We start from the raw sequence: 6,735 nt of genomic DNA on the forward strand, positions 1-6,735 counted from the left end.
TTTTTTTTTTTTTTTTTTTTTTTTTTTTTTTTTTTTTTTCCCTAGGATATAAGCACTCTGCTCTCTTCATCCAAGAGGACACTATTGTCCTTTTCTGTTTGTTCCTTCTGTGTGACTCTGCCAGTCAGAGACAACATTTCCTTTTTAGTTTGGTTTCCTAAAATATCTGGTGTCTTTACTTTGTGAAAAGTAGAAAAAAGTAAAGATCTTTGACTCTTCCTGGCCAAAGTTTTACCGGACCTATTAGAGATATCTTTCAATAAAAACAAAAACAAAACCTTTGATATTTCTATTCCTCTGGTTGAAGCCCAGTGCAGAATCCTGTGAAAGTTAGCATTATCTTTGTGTTCCTTAAGTTATACCAGTGGAATCAGCAGTGCCCTCCAGCCAGAATCTGCTATGCACAATGACACTGGTTGAGAAACACATGGAGGGTCCTCTAAACAAAAATTAAATATTCTTGCATCCTCTAGAGAGAAAATTTTTCATTTTTTTTTTTTTATCCCCTCTGGAACAGTGCGGTCGTGTATGTATATTTATTCATTCCTCCAAAATGTACTTAATATATGTTTACTATAAAAGTTTTGAGTCAACTTCAGTTTTTTTATGGACCAGCAAGAACTGCATTGTGGGATATATATTGGACATTTTGGTATATGCCATGCTTTGTGTAGTTGATAAGCAAATGCATTAGAAGCATGTGCAATTTGGCTGATTAATACAAGAAACACATTAAATAGCCAGTAACAGATGTGGTTATTTGACAAAATTGACAATTCATTGATTATGGACATAAGTATATAATTTTTAGAAGGAAATCTTAAAGTTTCAATCACTGTTCCACCGGAGCTTACTCAAAACTGCCAAAATGTTGCTCTAAAACCCATTAAACTGAAACCTAGAAATCTGGAGTTTAAAATGCTGCCTTGAAAAATAGGATTGCCCCAGGGACTCCATCACCTGTGTTCTATCTTTGGGTGGCCTTTAATGACTCTGTTGACTTCCATGAAGACTTCCATCAAGAGGAAAACATTGTTTTCTTCCTGAAGAGGTAGGTGAGATATAGTAATGGCAGAGAGCTTACCATCTAAAGAGGTCAGTGCGTAGGAGAAGAGCAGAAATCACTTGAGAAGCAGAAAGGGATCTTATCCATTCTTGGGACCATTGCATGTTCTGATTTCTTGAAGGCAGAGCAAGTTTCCCTGAGCTCTTAGCATCAGCTACTCTGGTATTGAGGAGGTAAGTTTCTCACATCTCCTGCTCACATTGGTAAGCAGTTACTCTTGCAGAAATTAGTCATAACATGTAAAGGAATTACAAGCTCTCTGTAAGTGAGCATATATTTTTAATATACGGTAAATCATCTTCATTATTTCAAATTGTGTTAAGAGATTGTGTATTTGAGGAAAAAAAATAAAAACTGACTTGTCCACTAACTGGTGTAATGTAATATACTCTGAACAACATCTGAAGGGCACTGCATATATCAGAACATGATGCCTATCTAGGATGCCTAGCTGCATTTTGAAATGTTGCCTCTTTGAAGTGTCCTGCTCCTTCATTAATAGCTGTATTACACTTGAGAAGGGCTAATGATAAAAAGATTTCCTGGCAAGCGTCTTCTTCTGTTAAATGGGGAATGTGATGTGTTTGGCATACATAATATAGCTAATTTGTACAAGAATCACATTACTTAATCAGCTATCAAGAATCACATTACTTAATCAGCTATAGATTTTGTTATTGCATGATAAAATGGCAATCCATTAATCAATTTATAGACATAAATACATTATTGTTCAATAATAATAAATAAAAAACAACACAGATTTAAAGACTCTTGAATCAATAAATATAATTAAAACAATGGTGTGTTGTTTTCATTTATTTGATTGTCCTAAAGCTGTCTGAATCATGGTGAGATCATTGAAGCATGGAGCCAAACAGCCAACACTATATTTAGTTTCGTTTATTGAAATAATGAAAGGGTGTTAATGATAAAGTACAAAAGTGTGTAATAGAAATTAATGTACTGTGAAATAAAATTATGTTTGGAAATCAAGAAGAGTACAGTAAAAGTTAAAACCTTAAATGTATTTGGAAACCACTTTTTATTGTTTTAATAGAAGAATGGTTTCTTTATGTAAGGTATGAAAAATTATAGGAATGTATTCTAGACATGAGTAAGATGAAATCAAATCACTCTGTGAAAAAGAAACTACCATCCTTAAGTTAATTTTTTGCAAACCAAGAACTGGGGAAGAAAAAAAAAATAAAAAAAATGTATGGAAATGACTATGTTATCTAATTCTTGACTTAGAATTAAATTTTCAATCATTTAATTGATATCTGTTTTCTTTATTTCAGGAACCCCATGCCAATAATTGTTAATCTCTAGTTGGAGAACATGCACAGGATACACATGTCTGTAATGGATATGATTCCAGTTTGAGAACCGTCAAGGATTACCACTTAAACAAAAAAGTCCTAAGTGAATATATTGAGTGATAAGCATGACTAATTTAGAAGCACAAATTGTCAAAATGTCTCTGTTTCAAATAAGAGAAATAAGCAAGTAAGATTTGAGAGAAACCTTAAATCTAGTAAAAATGTAACAATACTTAATTACTGTCTGTTAAAACAATTGGCATTTGCTTAAAGACATTGTACTTAAAAGATGCTTTCTTTTTACTATTTTATGTTTCAGTAGAATTAGCCAGAAAGAAATACTGCATCTGGTTTGTGCACAATGTCCTAAGCAAAAATGCAGCATGAATAAGAACAATTTGCCATCTTCATACATGCAGCACTTACAACTTGCAAATATTTTAGATAACACCAAAAATTTTAGATTTGGTGATCATTATCTTCAAAAAGAAAAATATTTTTTACAGGAATCTTTGGGAAAGATTGAAGGTAAAGTTATATTCATTGGCTCCGACTTGTTATTTGGATTTCAAAAGACTTTTTAATTTTCTTTACCATATTTGTTTTCTAAGCCATCTTGTGGAAGGAAGGAATGAGTGATTAAGACATTGGCCTGGAGTTGAGGGACCTCAGAACTACCGTATGAATACTTCCTGTATAACACTGGAGTTATTACTTCTTTTCTGTGACTTTTTTTTTTCAGATCATTTGCTATGAAGTCAACTTACGTCATGACAACCACATTCTCTAAAGTCAAAGGACTGAGAAGCAATTTAACCCATCTATTATCTAAGAATGCCTGACAACCTATGCGGTCAATAGACTTGTTGCTCATGGTGAGTCATACACTAATTTGTATGACAATATCCATTTTTCTAACAGAAGGAACAACAGTTGGGTCTTACAAAAATTATTTAAGAAGTAAATTGAATGAGGCCCTAGTGGCATTAGAACATTATGAGTAAAAAAGGAGGCAATACATTTTCTGTGCACCAGTCATGGAAAGAGGTAGTATAGATGGAGCAAAGGATATAAAGTAAAGGGGTGTGTATACTTTGATCTTACTGAATCTTTTAACCATCAGAGGTTTGTATATGCTAAAGAAAGCTAAGGTATTTCCATTGTTATCTCCTGAGGCTTGTTTCACTGGAAAAGCATACTGGAAAGAAGACATAGCTTCCTTGAGAGGAGGAAGCATGAACCTGTGTTGGAAGTGGATGCTGTGGTATTGTGCAATAGAGTAGGGTCTGTTTGTGTCTTGAATCAGGCACTTCTGAGTGAAGTCCATTTAGCTGACTGCCTGAGACTGGGAGGGAAAATAAGGTGAAATAAGTATCTGGAAACACAAATCCAAAATTATTTATTGTTGGGTCTTTAAAAATTCAAGCATTCCTTTTGGAAGAATAAATAAGCATAAAAAATCCTCCACTCTTCATGTTTATATGAGATAACTTTTTATTTTGTTCTGCTGTTTGTATCAGAGTATAAACAAACGTAGACAGTGATGCTGTCTGTTTTCTAAAGAAATTTTAATCCAAATAAAACCAGAAGTAGAAAATAGCAGTAAACAGCAAACAAAGGGAAACAAAAGAAGTGTGTAGGCTTTGAGAAGAAAAACAGCTTATACAGTGCATTAGATGAGTATTATTATGGCTCCTAACTACATGTAATGTAATTTCCCATAGTTTTATATCAATAAAGAAGGCACGTTGACAATATTTTAAGAAATACATATAAGCTTGTGGTACTCTGATATTAAAGGATAATTACTCAATAAATGCTGAAACAGAACAAAAGAAAAACTAGGAACACAAAGAAAAGAATTGCAAGCCCCAGTATGAACAGCTCAGTAGAGCTGTTTTCTGTTTGGATATCTGATATTTGTTTTCTCACAGGTTTAGATCTGTACCACACTCATCATTGATTTCCAATCTTAAGGCATCTCAGTATTTACAGCAGTGCAGCTTCCCAGGCAAGATCAAGCTACAGCTTTTCTACTGTCTAACCATGATTTTTACAGTCCTTTCTTTATCAGTAACACTTTCTAGACAGGTCTATAGTGGCTCCTGGCACTTGGTCATAACTTGCACATTGACAATTTCAATTCACTAACTAAATAATTATTGAAGTAAAAAGTTGATGATATTAAACTTCAAAGTCTGATTCCACCCTTCTGACTACAATGCTCTCTGAGTGCTGATTTTAGTTGTACAGCATTACTGAATTTTGACATGAATTGTATGGTCTCATTCAGGAACGGAGTGATAGGTTTTGCATATAATAAAACTGAGTTCATATTTGGATTATGAAATTAATACTGGGGAAATGGAAAACACTTCAGTGCTCTGAGCTATAGGCCCACTTGCTGTCAGTGCCACAATTGATGGCCCTGTCAGCAGGATAGCACTGAGATAGTCTTTAGCAGCTTCTCAGGAAGTCCAATTTAATTAAAAGCTTATCTCTTAATACAATGTCGAGCTTCTATATGACAAAGAAGTGTTTCCCACTATGTTAGTTTTTACGGCATTGCACCACGCAGAATGTTGACTTCTCTCTCCATCACAGTAGAGAAAATTACTGTTTTGCCTTTGTTTTCCATCTGCTGGAAGAATGCTGGGTTTCTGAGCATTTTTGTTTTCTTTTCTACATGCTTTCCAAGATAACCAGACCATGAAAATCTGAGAAATAACTTGAAATGAGGCTTATTAAACTTGCATAAATCAGATTTTTATGGAGCCTGCACCGTGACTTTCAGTTATTGAAAGTAACAGTAAGAAGCTAATGCGAACTTGTAGGCAGATTAGCAGGTTCTTGCTGCAGTATGTTTTAGACTTTACGTCCAAGAAAGACTCTAGCACTCAAGTTGGTTAAGTGCTCTGACTGGAGCTTTCATTTTCAAGAAGCAGGAAAATGGCATGTATAGCTCCAATATGTCAGAATCTAATTATTCCCTAGAAGAGTAACTAATCTGTTTTTGGAGGACTTTAGTAACAGGCAAAGCCCAGACACTAGTTCTGTATATTTCCAAGTGCTTAAAAGACAAGGAATCCTTTCAGACAGCAGTTTGACATTGGCAAATTTTGAAAACTACTTGTGGAAGAGGATTGAAATGTCTTTCGAGTATATTAAATATATATATATATCAATTACTTCTCTGCATTTATAGATTCTACCTTTAAATGGGTCTATTTCCCACAAAGATCATGTGTACATCATGAAAGTACATCATGGATATACATCATGGTATATTCTGTCCTTTCTGTTCATTGGGCCAAATTATTTTTATATTTATGCATTTCTTAAATTCTGAAAGTGTATAATTAAATCTAGAAAAATTGTTTAATTTGTCCATCAAAAGTTTATATTCAGTACTATTTTGTTGAATATTTTAATAGAAATACAGATGAACAGTGTTTCGTTCTGTATTGGACAAATCCAGTTCATTAGTGTATTTATAACTTACACCTTACAGACACGGGAGCTTCTGTTCCAGCCCAAGGAGTCTGATGAAATGACTTTCTAATCCTATAGCCTACTTCATATTCATGGATTTAAGAGGAATGAGGGGACAGGACAGTCTGCACAGAGCTTTAAAACAGCTTGGATGCAAACTGAAGTTTCTATGCAATAAGAAACATTCCTGAGCTGTAATATGTTGATATTCATCTTGAAACCTACAAATTCTATTGTGTTTGGATCTTGGGATTTAATTTAGGCTATTCCAGAGAAAGGAGACTGACACAAAAAGTTAATCTAATCAGAGGCTGTTTTTTTTTCCCCACTATTGGCCCCAAGACAAAGTTGATCTTATTTCAGTGCCATTTCTTATTAAATATTCTGAGGGCAAAGAGCAGGTTTTTCTTGGCAAAGGAGAAACATTTTTATCATTATGAAAATATTTGCAACAACTCAAAATACCTGGCACTTTTTGTTACTTTCAGATTAAACATGTCATGTGTGGAGGTGGCTGTGGAGGATGTAACTAGTGAGAAGTAACATCTCTGGAGGGATGTTTCAGACTCACCAAGAAGGCAGGTCACATAAATAGAAGAGAACAGAAACATCCATGCAAGTGATACCTAAAAGAGTAACATAACCTCTCAATATGCTAAAAAAAAAAAAGATACTAGTTTATATTCCACATACAATATTTGTGGCTGTTAAAGAGGAACCTTCTGCTTATTATTTATTTCCCAGGGCTCTCAAATTCTTGTTTTTCACTGCTTTCCAAAATACTCACTCACTCAGTGTGTATGTATGGCTGACTTTTTTTTTTTTTTTTTTTTTTTTTTTTTTTTTTTTTTTTTT

At 33.9% G+C, this 6,735-nt stretch overlaps 2 long non-coding RNA genes across 22 annotated transcripts in view; both read left to right on the top strand.

Moving 5' to 3' along the window:
- Positions 1-83, top strand: part of LOC118166609 — a 21,730-nt gene extending 21,647 nt beyond the window's left edge. For all 5 annotated transcript variants that reach the window (XR_004750624.1, XR_004750629.1, XR_004750625.1 and 2 more), the window contains one exon: positions 46-83. This is a non-coding gene — a long non-coding RNA (uncharacterized LOC118166609). The remainder of the gene's footprint in view (positions 1-45) is intronic.
- An 894-nt stretch (positions 84-977) lies between these two features.
- LOC118166607 overlaps positions 978-6,735 on the top strand; it is a 137,019-nt gene continuing 131,261 nt past the window's right edge. For all 17 annotated transcript variants that reach the window (XR_004750611.1, XR_004750618.1, XR_004750621.1 and 14 more), the window contains exons 1-3: positions 978-1,051; positions 2,368-2,575; positions 3,131-3,263. This is a non-coding gene — a long non-coding RNA (uncharacterized LOC118166607). The remainder of the gene's footprint in view (positions 1,052-2,367; positions 2,576-3,130; positions 3,264-6,735) is intronic.

This window comes from Oxyura jamaicensis, chromosome 4 (assembly GCF_011077185.1).
Source record: "Oxyura jamaicensis isolate SHBP4307 breed ruddy duck chromosome 4, BPBGC_Ojam_1.0, whole genome shotgun sequence".
NCBI classification, from domain to species: Eukaryota; Metazoa; Chordata; class Aves; order Anseriformes; family Anatidae; genus Oxyura; species Oxyura jamaicensis.